At 42.5% G+C, this 21,060-nt stretch overlaps 1 protein-coding gene and 1 long non-coding RNA gene across 6 annotated transcripts in view; one reads left to right on the forward strand and one right to left on the reverse strand.

The window, feature by feature from the left end:
* The window catches only part of GRAMD1B (GRAM domain containing 1B), a 126,439-nt gene that overhangs the window by 21,736 nt on the left and 83,643 nt on the right, over positions 1-21,060 (forward strand). The gene's annotated exons all lie outside the window — the stretch shown is intronic.
* Positions 5,814-10,850, reverse strand: LOC116232984 (uncharacterized). Its single transcript, XR_004167860.2, has 2 exons — positions 10,570-10,850; positions 5,814-5,957 (listed from the first exon to the last, which is right to left on the reverse strand). It is a non-coding gene; the product is annotated as an uncharacterized LOC116232984 (long non-coding RNA).

Consider the following 21,060-nt stretch of genomic DNA (forward strand, 5'->3'; position numbering starts at 1 on the left):
ATCTCAATAGTAGACAAATCTTCTCAATTGGAGGGGAAGTAGAGGACACTTCAGAAACATCAGCCCTGTGTGGTTATGTGGTTGGGTGAATGCAGAAGTTACAAACTTCATAAACCATTGGAATTCTGATTGAAATTTCAAACTCAAAAGCGAGCCAAGGTTTGACTTAAGGTCTAGGAGGCATTCCCCTCTTTTATAGGTGTTTTCCACAGAGGGGAGCAACCTTGAAGAAAAATATCTTAAACTTTTGGGGGCTGAATGTACAGACTTCAAACATCAAACGGTGCCTTATAGCTGCGTTTGGTTTAGTTCTTTGTTTTGCTTGAATTTCATGAAGAAAAAAGAATTCTACTAAAACTGTAGCAGGAATGTAGTTTGTGACCTAGATGATCAGTACCAGCTGTAATGCTCACCATGGGATGCTAACCAGCAAGTGAATTCTGCAGCTAAAACTGCTATTTATGGAAAGACTGTGCTTGCTGCCAAAGGGCAGAAAATGCATTATTCCAATTAATTTGTGTCTTGAAGAATTTGGGATCTTGGAGGTGACCGTGTCATTCCCTGAAAGCAACCTTGGCTGCATGTAAAGTGCAGCCCCTCATAGTCAATACTCTTAGTGTGTATTTGGTTGCACTTCCACTTTTACAAAAGGCAAAGAATTCATAGCTGACTGTTGTCTGTATTATGCTTGTAGCTGGATTGTAACATGCCTAAGTTGGAGGTGAATATCAGTGAACTCCAGAACTTGTTCAATATTGCTCCTTAGTGTTTTTAAAGCACCTGTTGCTCATTTTTTTAAATCTGAAAGCATGTCTTAGACTGTGACTATATTCCTATTCTGTTAGCTTGTTTATTTCATGAACAGGCTTCTAAAGCTACGCTTTTCCCTTGTGTTCAGCCAAACCTGATAGATACCATATGGTAGAGGTGCTGGAATTCTGGATTCTTGCTTAAGGAAGGATCTTAATCTCATTTGGGATTGGGTGGTAAGGGGAAAACAGCAGCAGAGAGGTTCTGTAGGAAAGCAGGAGGAACTAAACTTAATCCTAGCTGACCTGAGGAATGTAATCATATGCATCAGTTTTCATGGCATGTTTCTTTTTTTTCTTGGGATTAAAGTAAATGAATTTGCTGACTGATTGTAAAGCTGTTCTTGACAACATGCATTTATTTGGCATGCTTGTGCATTATGTTTAACAAATGTTCTTCTGTGTTGCAGAGCTTGAATGCCTCCTGTTTCATACACTGTCATGTCATGCATGAACATCCCATGAACTTGTGGACTGTGTGTTTCTCATCCTCCCAACCTCAATACATACAAATGCTCATTACACCACTTCACATCTGTCTCAAACTGCTTCATGTACAACCTAAACACGAGTTTACTGATGAATGACTCTGGAAACAGAAATGTCTCAGGTTTCAGAGCAGTGTTGCATACTGCAGTGAGTTCCAACAGAAATGAGATGCAGTGTTTGAACTCTTTCTGTGATCTGGTAAGTCTTGATTGGGGGAGCAGATTCAGGATTTAGCTTTAAGTTTACCCTGCATTTCTTCTTTATATGATGGAAGTCAGTAAGCAGGTCAGCCTGGGTCCTGCGTGCAGTCAGTAACTTGATATATATGCTGAATTTCAGTGTTTTATATGTTAAAATTAATAAGAGTGAAACTAACGATGATCTGATATTGTAGTCCTGTAGTCTGCAGCCCAGCTCTTTTGTGCATGACAGCTATGGCCCAGCCTGCTGTTCTTCTGGAAGATGAACAGTGGGATCTGCATTGTAAGCCTCATTAAAAGAGGAAACAATTGGCTGGTTTAAAGAGCTAGCATAGGATTCCTGGAGGTTTGAGCTCTGTTGCTGACTTCTGGAGTGACTAAGCACGTCACTTGAGGTCAGCCATTGTAATTGTATGCTGATAAGAGTGTCTAAATGCTGTGGATTGTATTAGCCTTGCTGGTCCTCGACTTCCAGCAGGCAAAGCAAGTGTGATATATGCTAGAGGGTGTTGTAATGCTGAATACAGGATGGAGAAATTCTGTAGTTGTAACAAGAACCAGTTAAACATCTTGGGTAGTTAATAAGCTAGTTTTAATTGCTTTCTGGCTAGCGTTGGAGTTCATCTTTCTGTTCCAGAGTGCAAGATATAATTCTCAGAAGTCACCACTTTTGCTTGTGATACTGTGATCAGTGACTGCCTCTAAGATGTCCCATGTTGTGCATCTGAGCTTAAAATGTGAGCAGTGACACTACTGCATCTGGTTGGAAGGCTCACCTTGAGAACTCAAAAGGAGGTGGTAGCCCTGCTTATTGCTGTGGCTGGGTGGACTTTGCTATGATATAAATGCACCTTCTTTTCCATGTGAGACAAATGGATCGTGTAGGTCTCATTGTCTCCTGTCTATACTGTGTTGGAATGAAGAGGGATTGAAAACACTCTTCAGAGATCATTATGACTGTGTTGAGCCCTGGTGTGATCTGGAAGAAGTTAATGTAAAAGAACAAGCTGTCGTCTCCCCCTGTGGTGCCACACTCATCATTGTGACACATGACACAGTAGAAAGGGCAAAGCCCTGCGAGCTGTGGAACCTTGCTGCCCTTTTGGCCCCTTCAGCAAAGAGGGAACGCATCCCAAGAGGAATGGTTTACCTGATCTGACAGGCCTGGTTTTCAGGCTAACTGTATAAAATGTGGAACAGAGCATGCACAGGGAGGGAAGATGTCTTCCCACGTGTCTTGCTCATCTCATACTGAACCAACCAGGTGGCTCAGAAGGAGAAACTGCTGTTTAGAGAGATCTTAGCTTGTGGTAAGACAGAGCACAGCTGGGTAGAGAAGTGAAACCAATTCTTGATGTGCTGGTGTAGGCTGCAGTGCTGATTCAGTGTGAGATTTCTGCAGCTTTCTTGCACACATTTCCATTTCTAACTAGGTCACTTACAGTAACTATGCCTAGCTAGCAGGCCTGGTGACTGCAGTGTAGCCACATGTCCCCCTTCTGTGAATACGAGCTTTCCTTTTAGCATCTCTCATGCAGAAACTCTGCAGAGGTCTCAGGTAAATAATAAACATAATAAACATTACTTGTGCTTGCACGTGTATTAGGTTATTTGATAATAAAACTTCACTCCTCATACTGTCTTACTGTTTCCTTACACATCTCACCAACTCTGTGTCAGGGCAAGGGGGCAAAAAGACACTTAAGTGTTATCAGATGATTGAAATGATTGAGGAGTGCTGGTGAGATTTGAGAGGAAAACCACAGCAAGTCCAGCTAATGTCTTATTAGTTGGCTGAGTTGGGCCCTAGGAGAGGGCACTGCTGGGTTAGGGTGTTTTTTCCTACAAATATTCATGATCTTTTCACTTGAGAGTCTTTGCAGAGTATTTGTGGGTGCTACGAAGACAAGGAGTTTGAACTGGAACAGGAGGTGGATGAGAGAGACTTGTTCCATCTTGAGTTCCTTGGAAGAGTAATTTAAATGCCTGTGGTTGTTTATATGCAAGGAAGAGTGACTATAGGGCTTAAAAGGATAGCAGTGTGTTTGTGGTAGAGCTTTGACAGGGCAGATAAGCCTTGTTTTTTTTTTTGAGCTGATAAGCTGGAGCTGATGCTTGAGTTTATCTTCACCTGCTAAGCACTGGTACTGTGGAGTCAGTGATGTGATGAGGTGGTGCAGAGGTATCTGTGGTCTTAGAAATAGGACTCTGTGCCAAATAAAGAGTTACTGTGAGCAGGGGAGCAAACAGGCTTCAGCCCTCAGTTGCTCGGAAGTCTGAAATCTTCTCTTCTGATGCAGTTCTAAGGAGATATGAAATATTCACATCCAGACATGCATCAAAGCAAGGAAAACTTCCTGCACATTCCCTCCTCCTGTGCTGAGACTTGAGTAAATCAAATACTTACCAGTAAACAGGATGAGAAACCTAGCCAAAGGTGTTTTTCACTTGACCCCTGTCTGCTTCTTTCCTTCCTTTGCTCAGTTTTAGAATTACAGCATCTGATGCTCATAAAATCAAACCAACTGTTACCAAACACTACAAGTCCATCAGCAAATAATGTCCCCTAAGTGCCTCATCCAAAGGTCCCCCTCTAAGGGTAGTGACACCATCTCCCTTAGCAGCCAATTCCAATGCCTGACTTCTCTTGGGATGAAATTCTTGATACCCCACTTAAACCTCAACTTCAATATGTCTTGTTGGCACACCTTTCCTCACACTTCTGGTCTCAGTGCCGAGTTTGCCTCCTATGTTTAAAAACAACAACAGCAACACAGTGTTATGAGTTTGCCCTGCAAACATGCATTCTAGAGAGAGAAATGAGAGCTCTGTTAGACTTGCTCTGTTGATTTTTCAGTGTTGATGCTTTGCCTTGGTGCTTCTTTCTAGCCTGTGGGCCTCAATGCTTTTACACTTTCTCTATACTATATGAGAGGAAACTAGTGTAGAGAGAGGAAGAATTAGTTGAAAGGTCAGGTTATAAAAATTACTTGAATTCTTTTTGTCAGTACTTTCAGATATTGCTTCTACATCACTTGCAGCTCCTTTTAGCTTCCCATTAGGGTGTCCAGAGTTACTTTTCTCACAAGGTGTAAACATTTGGTTATGGACTCTCTTGGGTCACTATCCCTATAGGGTGCTTAGAAAAAACTTCTAGTAAACTTTAAAATATTAGAAATGCCTATGGGATGCTTTCAGAGTCGTGCCTTGACGTGTGCACAGCTCTGTCTTGTAATTCTTATCTGCCTTACTGTTAGTTCTGTCATTCTAGTGAAGTGGGAATAGACTTGGGACTTGCTGTAACCTCATCCTGAGCATTCAGAGCATAAATGCTGCTCTACTAAAGAGCAAGAATTTAGTGGATTAGTGGAGGTTGTGCTTAATAGCTTGCTAGTAGTTGTGTCAGCTTTTGTACTCAAAAAGAGCCCACTGATCTACCTGGGCAGGATTACCAATGGACCTGTTGTGGGGGAAGGAATTTCAGGGCTTGGTGTTTTGACCATGCCAAATTTTTATTTTTTTTTTAATTAAGGTTTAGGAAGCCTTTTGGGAAAGTGGGAGGCAGGATGGAGAAAATCAGCGACTCTGCATTGCTCCTGGTGTGGTTGTTTAGTGTGATGTTTTCCATGGTCGTGTCCAGTGTTAATGAAAAGCAGGGGAGAGACTGCTATTTCCAGTAAGCAGTTCCACCCTTTGTGCTGGGAAATGGCTGTAGGAGAATCTGTTTATGATCACCAGGGTGGAAACTGCAACCTGGATCTAGATACAGATTTTACAAATGACCCCAACCCTTATTTGTGCTACAACCCACACCCCTCTTCTACCTTTCCATCCTGAAGTTCAGCTGTGTGATGACTGAAAGAAACTTCTTAATTCCCTTAGTTCATTTCTGTTCTGTTATTCTGTGTTTCACACCCCGGAGACTTCTTTAAGCAATTTGAGTTGTGTGATGTCATTGCAGTCTCTCCATAGCTGTCATCCAGCCAAGGTGTACACAGTCAAACTTATTAATCTAGTGGAGAAACTGATGAATTGGGTGATTCTTTTGGAGCATTCTTTTGTTTTTCCAGGTTTCCTCTTCAGATATTTAGACTTTCCTGGCTCTGGGGGTACCCAATATTTCTACCAGTATTTAATGCTCAGCTTTTGTTGGTGAGATAAAAAAAAAAAAATCAGTAGGCTAGAGAAACAAATTCCTCAGCTCAAGGGAATTTGTACTGCTGAGTTACTTGGTTTTATGACGTTTTCTACTCGGCTAAGTTGCCTCGTTTCTTCAGCAGTGTGTTTGCTTATGTTGCAGAATTAGTCACCAAATCTGTGCCATCATCTTTATTGGCTTTCACTTTAATTTCTATATTGTACAGCATAGGAAACCAGTATGTAGTATTCGTTGTGAACTTCTCTCAACTGAACATCTGCTCTTCCTTGTCTTTGCCAAAGAAAGCATTAGGGATCCAGGCTGAATAGGGAAGAAATAATAATAAAAAATAATCCTGTTTTTTGACAGACTGCTCTAACACAGACTTCTCCTCTGTAGCACGGAGAGAGAATGAAGTGTGACCAGTGTGCATGGAGGCTCTGGGCTACCTTGAGCCCAATGAGAGAGAAGCTCCTAACCTTACAATGAGGCTTTGTGATACAGAGGCAGTTCTGATCTCTCATCTAGAAAAGCCAGATGAGGGCAAAATGGGACAGCAGCCCTAAAGGTTTTCTCTTGGAACCCCTGGAAGGCAGCAGTGTGGATTGGTGTTTCTGGCCATGCTCTGCTAGGAGACACTCCGTCTCCTGTGGGTTTTGGCAGCTTCTCAGGGCTGTCTGTAGCTCAGGTCAGTAGGAGCTCTGTATTCATGTGCTGCCCCTGAGCTTAGGAGCCCATAGAGGTCTGGAATGTCTGCTCTGTTTCAAAGACCTGCGATGTTAGAGCTGGAAGGAGCAGATCAGGTCGGTGCCTCCTCTGACCAATAATTGAAAGGACTGAGGCTGAATGGAGTGAGCTGGTGGTGTGAGTGACCAGCTGGTGAGATAATGTGAGAAAATGTGAGATAAGGGTCGTCCAGAGAAGAAATAAGTGTTCTTGTTCTGTTTTCTGGTGGCTGGCGTTGCCTTTGAAGGCAAATCTCTAACAGATCCAGTGTTGCTCTCCAGTTAGCAGTCTGCTTTGGGTTCACCATCAAAACGTCAATTAATACCGAACAGAAAATCTTCTTGAATTTGGAAATGAAAAAGGATTGGGTGAAGATTCTACTGGAACACTGAGAATAGGACTTCAGAGTGTCTGTGCATCTCAGGCAAATGAAGAGACTTTTTTGTTACTAAAAAGGGGGGAAAAAGTTAATAAAAAACCTTTCACTGAAGCTGATCCCTTGAAATACTCTGGGTCAATGTCCAGCCCCTTGAAAACCCATCCCAAGGGAATGTGGCACAGTTATTCTCTATTAATTCTCAAACAAGCATAGCTTTCATGTGATTGTTACTGAGATGCTCCTTCAATCCATTAGTTTTAAGGGGCAGCTGAGTTTAGCAAGTGGGTTTTAGCTTTGTTTTTTAGCTTCCCTTTCCCCCATTCATGAATCTTAAGTGTAGGAATCCAAGGAGCTTGAAAGTGCTGTCATGTCAGCCTGTCATTCCTCTGTGATGTTTATTGATGCATTTATTTCCTGTTACTTTGTGAAAGCTTAAATGAAATTATTCTGGGCTGTAATTTGAATGTCAAGTGTAATTATTGCTGAGATGATCTGCTTTCTAGTGCCCTTGACTCTCTGGAGGCATCCCTTCATCCTGAAGAGTGAACAGAAATTGAGACGAGGTTGCTTAAGGCCAACACTTATAGTTTGTAGTTTGTGTCCACAGGAGAGCATTTTGCTTTCCCTGTTTGCTATGTGAACAAACTTCACTTGGGTGTTTAATATTAAAGGAACTGTTAGAAGCATATCAATAACAAACGTGTGTTTTGTGGCATAACTCTGCAGTTGGCCTCAGGATAACCTGGGGTTCATAGCAGCCTGGGGGTCAGCATCTCCCCCAGTTGTTATCTTTAGATGGGCAGCAATGATTGGCTCAATGACTGCACACTTTTTCTCTACCAATTCCTCATTTAAAACAAACAAAAAGCCCAAACAAACCCCATGAGCAACAAGAAGAAATGCTGAATGGCTTTCACTTCATAAAAAACATTTCAGTAACTGCTTGCATAGATTCTGTGGCCTTCTGTCCAGTGTGTTAGTGCCAGGGAAAAGGATTCTGCTGCAGTAGTTGACAGCTGACTGAAAAGCTGCCAAAGGGTGTTTAGATCTGCTTTAAAATGGGATCTGGGCATCTGTTGCATTGGTTTGTGAGCATGAGGATGGCAGAGATGCTCATCTTCAGCCTCTGTAGTGGATAGAGAACACACATGGGTTTGGAGTTCATAAAAAAAAAAAAACATTGACAAATTGACAAAGCATCTAAGGGCCACTCGAATTAGTGCCTTTTGTGATCCAGGAGTAAGAAAAACTTCTGAAAGTATCTGTTCCTTTAAGTGTGTGGGGTTACCGTTCTCCCTTTGGCTTCTTCCAGGCTGATTCCAGACTGAAAATTGAGAGGAAAACGAATCACAGCAACATAGCAAATCCATGTTAATAGTTTTACTACAAGCATGCTCAAAGATGTGTGCTGCAGGTGTGTTTCAATACGAAAATGAATGGGGTAGAGCTCTGTCAGTGGCAACTAAGCTGCTCTGAGTAACAGCTTGGCGTATTCAAATCCAAATGTGCTGCTTCCAAAATGTCATGAAAATGTATGTGTAGCGTTTGACTGTCTGTGTGCCATCTGTGTGTGTTCTAGTAAAGCTCTTCAATAACTTGTTAATCGTTACTGTGTTGTTCCTTTCTTTAGCACCCTCTGATCGTTAGCAGGATTCCTCAGATAATCTTATTCTTAGTGGTTTCATTCAGATAGATTATTCTCCTTGGCTGGATCTCATATCTGAGGAGGAAATTAAACCATGAGTCCTTATGCTTGCATGAGTATTTTGGATTGAGGAGTGATCTTATTTTTTTTTAAGTTTCTTTAAAAAGGGCATTTTAAAGGGTGAGAACATGGCTTCTGTATACTGAAGAGAATATAAACAAGGGAATGCAAGTTAATGTGCATCAGTGTTGGGCAGTAATGAAGTGATGTGAGGAGAGAACATAATGCTGGCAGGTTGGGGAACTGGTTAAGAACTAATTGTGCTCTGACTTTGCAGAGCTGCTTGGTGTGGCAAGAAGACAACGCAGCTCTGACAGAAGATGTATTTAGAAGATACCCACAATTTGTCATATGAAAATGTAATTCAGCTTCCATTATCTTTGGGAAGGAGAGAAGCATAATTGCCCCACTGCTGAGAATGTTTTAACTTCAGACTGTCCAACACAGATGTCTTATATTTATACAATCTGACTGTGTGATTGGCAGTCCAGGATGAGCAAGGCTTGTTTGTGCTTTTGAGATGTGAAAGTGGTTATTAGAGGAGTACAGGTGTCCATGGAAGCTGTATGCAGCATCACTTTATTTGAAAAGTGTTTACTTCTTAAAATTCATCTCTTTCACTCGTGTATTTGTTCCTGTTCACTTCAGCAATTCTCTGCTGATGTTGTTTGTCTGAATGGAAACCAAAGGCTGCAAAGAAGTCAAGACTTCAAATTGTGAGCTGAGGCTGGGACTGGTTCTCCCTATAAAGGCAGCCCAGGTCTCAGCTTTGATTCTCTTTCAAAGCATCTACTGAAAACAACAGACTTTCAGCTCTGACCTCTGGGCTCTGTTCCAGTGAACTGCCATTCACCTGAGTTTTCGATGCTGTGTTTTTCAACGGATTGAAATCCCTGCAGTGGAGAAAGCTGTCTTCTCCAGAAAAGCAGTAAATGGACAAGCTGTAAAGCGTGGGGGAGAGGATTTAGAGAGCGGGATTTACTGAAAGATGGACAAGGAAGGCTCTTCCTGAGCTGTAATGAGGGAATTTAACATGAAGAGTGTGAAGTTTTGGCAAGCAGTTTGAGGAATGTGGAATGGAGCAAAAGGCAGGAGGAGGTCAGGGAATTGTCCTGGAGGGATGCAGAAACAAAATAGGGTCTGGAAAGCTCAGTGCAGGGCAAGACCTGCTGTGTGCCTTGGAACTCTGATCTTATTAAGAAAGGACTTGCTGCGTGATAATGTAATAAAAAGGAGGAAGAGCTTTTGTGAGTGTTTTGTGTGTAGTCTGTCCTGCCCTGAGCTCTTGCTGGAGGATGCCTCAGCATTGCACGTCTTCAGGGTGCAGCTGTATGGATTTAAAGTGAGTCTCCAAGATTGTGTTTGAAATCAAAACTCCTTCTGGTTAAACACAATCAAAGGGAGTGGAAAAAGGAAATAAGATGGAGGAAAAAAGAAAAGGGGACTGTTTATATTTCTTTAACTCTGTGCCTCTCATAACTGCAGAAAACGTTTCTTTTCAAATTGGGGACGAAGCAGCCAGATGTTGGGAAAACTGACTTTTCTGTGGAGAATTGGAGACTATTTAGTGTTTTTATAGTGCCTCCTGCACTTCACTTATCCTCACAAATGCTCGAGGAAGGGTTTGGGTCTTGGCTGAGGCTGTGTTTTGCAGCTAGGCAATGGGGGAGCAGATAGTCAGCTGCTTGGATAGTTTCAAATAGCATAAAATAATATACCTGAGTTTAGTAGATTGGCACATGCTGATTAAGGATGTTTCAATATGTTTGCTTTGGCTTCTAACTATACTAATGCTTATTTCAGCAGGAGATAGTATATTTATGGTAAGAGTAACTGCATCAGACTCTGATGCTCTGTGCAGCTAAGTTTCACCTGTGGAGACTTGACTGCAATCCAAAAAATAACACGTATTGGTATGATTTTTCTCTTACTTTGTGAAGAAAATGGGAATTTCTGGGAAGTTCCTCCTAAGCTTAGCATGGTGTGCTTGCTATAATTGTGCCTAGGGGCAGATGTCTGTGCTCCTCCAGGGCCTTGTGGCACTGGGATCACCTGCAACACCTGACCTCAAGCTGTCCCAGAGCTCTGTGCTGTCAGGCAGCAGATGTTTGGATGATGCTAACCTGGTCTGCATGGCTCCTGTTTTGCACAGATGACAGTCAGCTCAGTTCCTTCCCACACAACCGCCTCCTTCACCTCCTCTGACAGTCAGGGCTCGTTTCCATGGAGCTGTTCCAGCCATACCTTAGGAAACCTTTTTTTCTGTTCCCCTATAGACATCATTTGAGGTTTCCATGGAAACCTTCTGAAGGAAGGCCCGTGGTATCTTAAGCAAGTTAAGAACTTGATAAACTCCATGTGTGCTCCTAACACACATGATGGCAGTGTTCACTGCCTGGTTTGTTATTCCACCTTGTGTTAAATATGTTGAAAAAGGCCTCAGGCACTGCCTGACTTCATCAAGCTCAAACTATGAAAGTTAGTTTTTTTATTAAAAAAAAAAAACTAGGAATTTCTAGCAATTAATCAAATGGTGTCATGTTGTGTATTTGAGATATGAAATTATATCATTTATTTTTTAACTAGTGTTGGTCTTCTATAAAGATGGGATTACATCCTACAGATCCATAAGAATTCTTTTTTCAGCTTTCAATACTTATTTGAGTGGGAGAAATGAAATAACTCATTCACTGTGAGTTGTTGGGAAGTTGTCAACAGGGGCAGCACAGCATCGTGTGATTTTTGGGAGAGCCAGCAGGTGGGGGTCACTGGTGGTGGAAGATGCACAGAGATGAGGAAGTGACTGCAGAGCTGAAATTGCAGACTCTGATCCAAGGGGCTGTGTGTGATGGGGTTGACGCAAAAGGTCTGGATGATAGAACTGGTCAGAAACAGAGCTGAGGAGGGGAGATGTGTGGGAAATGACCCAAGGGAGGATGTAGGGGTAGTTATTATGTGGACTGAAACAATTGCGCTGCATTCATCTCCCTGCCCCCCAAACCAGTCACCTATGTAACCTCTATTTGGTCTGAGAAGAATTATATATTTTTAACAGAAACTATTGATGTTTTGTGCTGCTTAGGTCAAGGGTAAGCACATCCTTTGTGTGCCTGCTGCACTTGTTCCGTTCCATTGGCTTTTAAGTTGATTAGGTTTTGTTGTTTGGACTGATTTTTAAATCAAATGCTGTGACTTTAGTATAGAAAGACACTTTGAAGAGTTCTAGAGATGGTAAAGATGGAAAAAAAAAAGTGTGTGTGTCACTTCAGTGACTGGGAAGTGCATTTCAGTGGTGATCAGTGAGAGGAGGATGGGAGGGCTCTACTAGTGACTCACAAATAGAGGGAAGGCAGTGGGAAGTTTGAGTTTGGCTGAAGTGCTGTGAGTGCCTGGAGGTGGATTCTCAATTATTGCATTACAGAAATGCCTGAAGAAGAAAAATGATGCCTTCAGTCTTCTGTTTAAAAACAAAAACCAATCTTGCAGCACTTTGTATTTTTGTTGCTTGCCTTTTCTTGAATTGAAGGTGACCAACATGAAGTACATCCTGGTAAGCAATCAGTTGAACATTCCTGTGTCTTTTTTGCTGCTTGGATTACTAACAGCTGTTGTTGCACACTGTGGGCTTCAATTCACTTTTTGTTCCCCTGTGTTGTCATTCCAGAAGCTTGAGAATCTCTTGATCAAGTTGCCTTTTATTTTGTGCACAGTCACTTGCTGTACTTGGCTTCTAAACTTAGAGCCATGAATAATTTGTAATCTTTTTTAATGATCTTTGCACAGTCCTGCATGTGCTGTGAGTGGTCCTATGGAAAAATGGCCTGGATTTTGAAGGGAGTATCTTTCAGTTCCCTTTTATAGCTGATTAAATAGTCCCTATTAACTGAGAGAGAAACTGTGTGCTGGGTACTGTATGAAGGCAGCATCAGAGTAGCTTCAGAGAGGGAATGGTCTGTGCCTCCCATGTCATTTCATTCCTTGCCTGGAGTTTGCTCAGGTCCTATGTCAAAAGCAGAAATAGAAGAGGTTGGCTTTGTTGGCACTCCTGTATCCAGATCCCATGCACAAGAGAAGCACTGCCCTCAACAGGTTAGTTAGCCTTTTAATTGGGAAGGGAAATAGAGCATTGCCTCTTTAAGAACAGCAATATCCTTTCACAGGATTCCAGTTCAAAAGCCACCACCAGAAGCTTGACAGCACAAATAGATGATGTTTCCTATGGGGAGGGATTACATACATAGGTCTTCAGCTAGATAAAATGCATGCATGTGAAAGGTTGTGCCTGCATATAGAAAGTTGCTTGTGTGTGTGCTTGCACACTAGTGATCCAGCTGCAGAATAGAGGACAGCTGTGTTTGCAAACCTGTATTTAACCTGTGTGCTTATTTTATAGGCAGCACCTGTGAGTGAAGAGTTGCTTAGGAGCCCAAATCCTGCAGTCCAGTGGTTACTTTTTGAGGGAGGAAACAGCAGTCAGAAATATAACTTCTTACACCTCAGCTCATACTGCTGACCCTGAAAGTGATGCATGAAATCCCTCGTCCTCTCCAAAAGCTTGTCTTTGTATAAAAGATTTCTTCATATCTCTTGCTACTGCTGCCTTCTGTCATAGAAAGGAATCTCTGCAGAGAGGAGCACTGTGTGAGAGCAGAACCTCACCCAGTGGGTGCTGCAGGCCCTGCTCCTGCTTTGCAGCCCCTTGCTTTCCTTCCAGCCCCGTGGCAGCTGTGTAGCAGCAGTTGGTGCTTGCAGTTGCTTTCTGTGCTTGCTGAAATGCCAGAACAGGCTGTGAATTTACTGCAGTCGCAGACAGATTAGGGCCAGTGTTATAAATGTGAACTTTGTTAGTCGTAGCCTCGTCATTTGTTTCATCTGGCTTTGAAGCTGCTCTTTGGATAGTGGTGGTGGGGAGGGGGGAGAGCCACAGGAGAATCCTGTCTGAAACTCATCCTCCATTCAGCAGGATTTCCTATGATCCTGCAATCCTTCCTGCTCCATTTCCCCCCCACCTCCCTCTTTCCTGACCACATACGAGTCTGCACACAGTGTGCCTTTACTCCACCACTGCAGCTCTGGAAGGTGCTGACATGAACCCACTGCTGTGCTTTAGAGGTTTCCCTGATGAAGATGGCCACGGAAGACTGCCTGTGTTTTCTGCTGTTCACTTAACCCTGTAAGTGCTGCACCACCACATGCATTTCATACTGGCTGTTTCAAATGTGTGCTGTATTGAGCACTGAAACAATTTTAGTCCAGAAAGGATCAGCTATTAAAAGGGAAAAACCCACGAGTAGAAGATATGCAGCAGTGGCTGTTACACAGGTTGGTTTGTTGCAGTTGGGTTTTTTGGATGCTAGTCTGCATGGAGCAATAATGGCTTTGTAATTGCAAAAGCAGCTGTTGAGTGAGGAGTTGTTTGCTAGTGAAATTAGTGTCAAAGTGCTTTATAGAAAAAGCATTATGATGTCACGTGCCAACTTTGTATAACAGGAGTTATTAACAAAGATGATATTTAGGTGAGTTGATTTAAATGCACTGGTGTGTATTTGGGATTTGAACCAGGGTTGTATTTATGTGACTGTTAGATGCTCCTCAACCCTTACAAATGAGTGATTAGAACTTGCTTGGACAGCTGGAAATACTCAGGAAAGTATGAGAAGGGATCCCAAGGATCTTTGTATGTTTGTCTGATTGTTACTGTAAAGCTCACATCTTTTAGAGGAACTGTGGCTTGCATGAAATGGATCTGTCTCATTTTTAATTACACCTAGCTTGAGTTTTTTGTCTGAGATCCCCCCCCCGAGATCTTTGCTGGAAGATATCATCATCTTTGTGTAGATGTATGGCAAAGATTTGATCAGGGGTATAGGCAATACAGGGCTAGGCAAAAGTTGTTTGCTTCCAGTGGTTGTGTTGGCCCAAAATTAGGAGATTGCATTGATGTTAAGGGAAGCATTATGCTATCAGACATCAGGCATGGTGATGGTGCCAGTCTTTGGAGAGAGCTAAGATTTCAGTTGTCATTTTCTCTCATTTCAGCTGCTCAGTTTCTTGTTAGAATACATCACATAACCAGAGGAAGCTGCTCTACACAAGGGGGTGTTGTTCAGTGGCAAATAACAGTTCTACTTGAACCAGAGGCCATGCTGGTTCCAGGCTTTGCATCACTGAGGTGCACTGTGGTAGTGGGAAGGAGACAAACACTGACTCAGCTTGCATTAATGTTTGAACAGCTGTGCTGCTGTCACTGTGCAGACACTGGAACACTGAGCTCTAATTTTACATCTTCATTTGTTTCTTTTCTCTTGATTCCCTTCCTAAAGGCATCATTCTAAACAAGCCCTCCGAGATGAGTGAGTTGTGGTTTTTTCCCTCGTTTTGTTGTTGTTTCTTCATGTAGGTTCATCTGAGAAAGGAGTTGTTGTAAGCACCTGCTGAGGAAGTGTTCATACTGTGCCCACTTCAGTAGATACCTAACTCCTGCCATTGCCTTAAAATGCACTGATGTGGGGGGAAAAAAATGACATGTTTTGTAGATTCCTGTTCCTGGGGGTTGGCTTTGTTCAAAAGCTTGGTGCAGCTCCTCTGGAGAAGGAGCAGAGTTTCTGACTTCCAGAATCTCAGTCCTTCCCTCATGTGAATTGGCTTGTGTGATGTGAGACTGACAGATGATGCTTGTCTTTGTGTGACAGAAACCTTCTGTGTTTCTTGAGCAGATGCTGTCGCTGAATCTTTGTTTCTTGATGGGGAGAAGCCCAGCCTGCCTGTCCATCTGGCTGTGCCTCACTAAGTGCTCTATTCCTTAAACAGGGCAGATTGTTGTGATCTGAGCTGTTAGAAGTGGTTCTGTATTATGGGCAGACAGCTGCATGGCTTATTTGACTGGACTGCCCATTAAAGTTTGGGGAAAAAGGAACACCAACTTCTGCACAGTGCTTGATTTCCACTGAGCCTGAACACCTTAGGAAATGTGCTTTGGGAATTCTTATCATAAAAGCTACTTGATGCAGCAGAACAAATTCCCTTGGAAATTTGCTGGAAGATACAGTTCTGTATTATAAAAGGATTATCTGAACAGAGCCAGACTGAACCATGACTGCAGAAATAACATATGAGCACAGACAGGTTCCTCCCCACAGCCCCATGCCATACTTGTGTTCTATGAGTGTTGATAGAAGTGCTGTACTGTAGGATTCTGATGGTAATTCTGTGTAATTTAAATAAATGCTTGATGCTCATCAGTTGCTATCCAAAGTGGTTCAACCAAGGCGTAACTTAAAACCACAGGGATGTGACATCAGATGAAAGATGTAACAGATGCCATCTCTTAAGGAAAGAAATTTATGGCCCTTCTTTTTGGAAAGCAGTAACAGCTATCAGGTCTATGGTCCAAAAGACAGAAAGATTTACTTCTTAGTACACATTTAGGATTTAAACTAAATGCTTTGCTCTGAGAACTGTTCAGGAATTGTTTGGCCATTGGCAGCCACGCTACTGCTATCAGTACTCTTTAAACTGTGCCTAATTATAAAGTCCATTTGTTATTTTAGACCCAAATCAAGCACTTACATAAGCTCTGTGCCTTAGATTTAATTACTAGATGTGATTCGCATCAGACACACTGATTCATCCGAAGCAGATAATTGCCAGATCCCAGTGTATTAAAGAAAGACATTTATCTCATGCCTCACTTCCACTTGCTGGGGCTTTCTTCTTTGCTATTTAATGTGGGCCTCTTTCTGACACCTTTAAAAAGGTACTGTTGTACAGGTTAGCCCTAGGCATGCTGATGAGAGGCCCAGAAATAGCTTTTCTTCTTTTCTTATCTAATAAATGTCATTGTTCACTTAAAACTTATACAGGTTTGCTGAGAAGTGGGAGTAAAACTGAGTGCAGGCAAGAGTGAATGGCAGGTGTATTTATAACTAATGAATAGATGCTGTGAGTATTCATTCCTGCAGAGGCTATTGACTCAAATGCTGACTCTGGGCTGAATAATTTTCCAACTCAGAGTCAACTTTGGAAAGGAAATCCAATTCATGGTCCAGAGGTTTTTGTCTATTCCTACTTTCGGATTCTTTTCCAAATGTGATGGCATTGTTTGCTGGAATTGTGTTTTTTTTTCTCATCCTACCATAGGTAGATTTTAGCCCTGAGGAACAGAAGCTGTTCTGCTTGGAACTTGTCTTTTAAAAACTACTGGATGGCTTTATGTAGAAAAACTAAAACAGTTTTAAGAAAGGTGAAGAGTCCCAATGAGAAATATCTGGAGTGACGCCATTCCCACGCACGTTCACACGTCTTGCCTGCATCCCCATCCCTCCTACTTGAAACAGACTTCTAAAATCAGCAGTGCTTAATCTTTTAAATCCTGGAACAGTTTGCTCCCAGAAGAAGCCTTGGGTTTGTAGGTTCCATAGACTGGGCAGAACGGGAGATGCAGGCTCTGATTCACCTTGCAGAGCAGCTCAATCAGTGGCAGATGCCAAAGTCCTGATGTGCTTTCCTTTGTCTCAGTGATTGCTCTCACATCCCACCAAAATTTTGCCTTTAGTTCTCCTTTGCTTAGCAGAAGTATGAAAGAAAGGCCAACTTCTCCTATATAATTCAATTTTGGGGTGACAATTGGTTTCAGCCCTTTAGAAGGTGGTGGGGAAAGAGGTAAACTCCAGAACAGTCTTTCCTGGTGTAATTTCTTTTGTTTCCTTATGGCAGGGATTAGTTTGTTTCTCAGCAAATGCTATGCACCAAGGCTAGCAAGACCTTTCAGCACACAGCTACATCCTTCAGCTTCCTCTACAAACGTCTGCCCAGGAAGAGGATTTTTTTCTTCATTAGACTGCCTCAGAATAATTCTTAAAGGAAAAAATCCCAGTTCTAGTCGTGTACACATTGCTGTTTTTATCTCCTCCTCCTGTGACAACTCGGTCCATGATCTGTTAGCACCCGCTTCTAAGCTTTTGTCCTTTGGAAGCAAACCTGACATAACTTAAGAACATCTTGTACTCAGCAGCAAGACCCACGGGAAAACACTCAGTGCCTGTATGAGCATTAAAACTGCTGATAGCAAAGAATATAAGATGAGCAACTGGAATGTGCAAGGAAAAGCAAACCTCATAAGGGCAAGAAGATTCTTTCCTCAGTTCCCAAAGAGGATGAACAGTGCTAATGACCCAGCTCTTGGAGAAAGACTGGTTTTTGGCAGGCATGTCTGGCTTGCTTGAAGACCTCTCTGCATCCCCAGTGCAGACACTGCCACGTCTGTGGAGCGTTGGGTTATCTGTCATTGCTCACTGGCCAAGTGTTCCCTTATTCTGTTGAATGTGGTGGCTGTTGGCAGGAGGAGATGTCAATGTGTGGCTTCTAGGGTCTGGAATATTTGGCAACCCGTAACTCAATGCTCCAAGTGATCTCGTAGGGATTTGTGCTGTTTTCCAACGAGTTGATGGACAGGTTTGTTAAGGGTTGAGAGATCTTTTGTGGGTGGAACTGTGGGCTCTGGATAGGATATGTTTGACTGGAGATGAAAGAGTCTGGTAATTGTAGCAGCTAAGGATGTTGAACACATGTAATATTGCATTAATAGTATCTTCTATGTCCACACAGGATGCTGGAGGCTGGGAACCATCTTAAAGCAGTTCTATGCAGGCTGTATCTGAAGCTTATCAGTAGCCTTGCCTGCAGCTTTGTAGCCACTAGAGAGCAGCAGGGCCCTGTTGGTGGAGGTTCCCCCTGCAGCTGCGTTGTGCTGCTGCCCTATTTGAGCTGAAGAGGATCTGCAGGACTGTGGACATGGGAAGGCAGGAGGAGGAACCCAGGCTGAGTGTAAAAATGGGGGTTATTTCAGGGGCTCATGGCAGCAGGAAACCTCAGGGTGAGTGAGAGGTTTGCTGCTGGTGCCTCGCTACTGAGATGGTCAGAAAAACAGACTCGCTGAATTTAAGAGGCTGTCTTTTTAAACTGAATTAGATGGCACTTAAAGCCTTTATTAGGGGAAATGAAGGAAAAGGTAGGACAGCCCCATTAGCAAGTAGCTTGTAATTTGCTGCTGTTAGATATGGCAGCTTTTATTTCTTAGTTTTTTTTTCTTCACGTTGTCAGTGCTCCATGTAATGGTACCACATGCCATTTCTTTTGGCTCCTGGTTTAAAAAGGACTTTGAATATAGGTTCATGTCCTTCCATTTTGTAACTCGTCCTTTACAGAAGATGATATTAAATGTGTGGCAGTGGTTATGAAACTCACTAGGAGCTGTGAATAAAGCAGAAGAGCCATATGAAAACAGCCAGCATGATGCTTAATTTGAGAATATTTTCCTCTCATTCACAGCTTATCAGAGTTCAGATGTAGGAGAAAAATCAGCATAAAGTAATAATAAAACTGGAGATGCTAACTGAGGTATCAACTCATTAAACAGAGCAATCCTCAGACTGATTTTCCTAATGAATAAGAAGAGGTCAGCAGGGTTTGAAAAACTTATGGGTTCTTAATTTTTACCAACTCAGATGTCCTCTTTAACAGCAGTGGGATTTCAGTGCATGTCTGAGCTGCCATCGAGAGAGAAAAGAACTGTATCTTCTATTCATCACCTTCAGATGGATCCTTGATTTGGACTGCAGTCACTCCTGTGGGTGATGGAGCATAGAACCTGCAGCTCTGTTAGATCAGGTGGGCTCAGCTCTGCATACAGGATATGCTTTGACTGTCTCAAGGATGGCCGTGTGATTTATATACTTCCCTAAATTAACCTTGCACAGTTTCAACACAACAGACAGCCATCTTAATCTCAATTAGGGGAGGAATGGAGACCCAATGTGGAATGGCTCTTTCTGAAGGACAGATGAGAGCAATAGGATTGTATCCCTGGAGCACAGACACCCAGTCTCAGCAGCAGTCCTGTCCAGCCCTATGTCTCATCTCCATGGCATTCAGCGAGTAGGGAAAAGCCTTTTCAGGTAGCATTTGGTCAGCTGAACTGTTACACTGGTGGAACATGTATAGGATCTGTGGAGAATCTGTTTGTAGGGCATAGGATACGATGTGTGGTACAAACCTTTCTTTGGTCTCGAGCATCAACATATTGGGTAAGATCTCAGTGTAAAGCATAGGAATTACAGTGGTTCAGTATTACTTAAAAACTCAGACAGCTGAAGAAGTATCACCTCCCTGATCCTACTGCTATTTCTGTATCAAAATACAAACAAAAGAGTAAGCAAACTTTTAGCTGAATGTGATTGCTGGTGTTTGAAGCCATGCAGACAGATGAAATAGAGCACTGTGAGGGTGGTGTGAGTGTGAGCTTTGCCCCAGAGCACATGGATCTAACCTTGATTGTTTCTGCAGAGTCTGAGTGTAGCTGCATGCTGCTGGGGCAGGAAAACATGGGAAGCAGATTCCTGGCAAGTGGGACATAACCTGACAGCCATAAGCTTTTCATTGAAGGATGACCATTGGAGACTGTTGATCCTCAGCAGTTCTTTGGAACTAGGTCAGCAAGAGGGTCTGTAGCACCTGCATCTTTGTATATATCATCATTCTGCATCTGTGTATATATAAAAATTAGTTTATTTCCAGCTTAGATCAGTAGATATGACTGACTGCCATGTTTTGGGTTGGGATGGATTTGATTTCAGACCTCAGCTGGGTTAAACCACAGCATTAACCACCACAATTGCAACCAAAGCATCGCTAATCTTAGCAAATAAACGTATAATGTAATGACAAAAACACTGCTGGGAAGGTGCTGCTGCTGTAAAAGGGTGGGTGGCATCTGTCACGTCTCCAAATGATCTGCAGTGACTGTTTCCAAGATGTGTGGTATCAGCTACATTCCTGCCAGTGGATTGTGGAGGTGTTTATCAGAGATTTCACACCTGCACATGCCTACTCAGGTAAAACTTGTGCCTGAGGGGCATATTCAAAGCATCCTGCTTATACCTGATAAACGTGGCATCTCTACTGTGACACTCATTGCACACGATGGTGATTTTGATCTGTGTAGAACCATTCCCTATTCATTCACTGTAAGTAATTGCTACCTGCTGGTGGTGCACGTACCATCTTATAGATGTGCTTGCTGTTATGCAAGCAAGAAACATGAGTTAATTTTGTGGTTGTAAATATACCTTGCCTCAAACAACTTCATGGCATATAACCCAAGAGGGGAGAGAATTTCTATCAGCATCACGTGCTGCTGTGATGTCTGTGCTGGGAAATGGCCTTGCTTTGTCTCTATGTCAGCAATTAAGTGCAGGATTCCAAGTGTGAATGGCGAAGTCAGCTGGAGGAGATGTTTTTCAGCATTGTGTGAAGTAGTTCCCAAATAGCTCCGTTCTGACAACTGTGAAGAGAAGTGACAGTTTTCCTCAGGCATTTGTCTAATTGAGGAAATGAGCTTCTAACAGCCTTGCTGCTGGAGTTGGGGATAATTGAGGTGATGGACAGGAATGGTATTTTTAAAGCAATCTCTCTACATTAGCTGTAAAATGAGTTTACTAGTTGCAGAAAACCTTTCCTATCCTTCAGTCATTCAGTGGCTATTAGGATTTCAGAGCTAGTTTTGGAGTTTCCATTTGATTTTGTACAGAATAAGACTGAAGAAGATACTTACTTCT

Source organism: Phasianus colchicus, chromosome 23 (genome assembly GCF_987193195.1).
Source record: "Phasianus colchicus chromosome 23, bPhaCol1.hap1.1, whole genome shotgun sequence".
NCBI classification, from domain to species: domain Eukaryota; kingdom Metazoa; phylum Chordata; class Aves; order Galliformes; family Phasianidae; genus Phasianus; species Phasianus colchicus.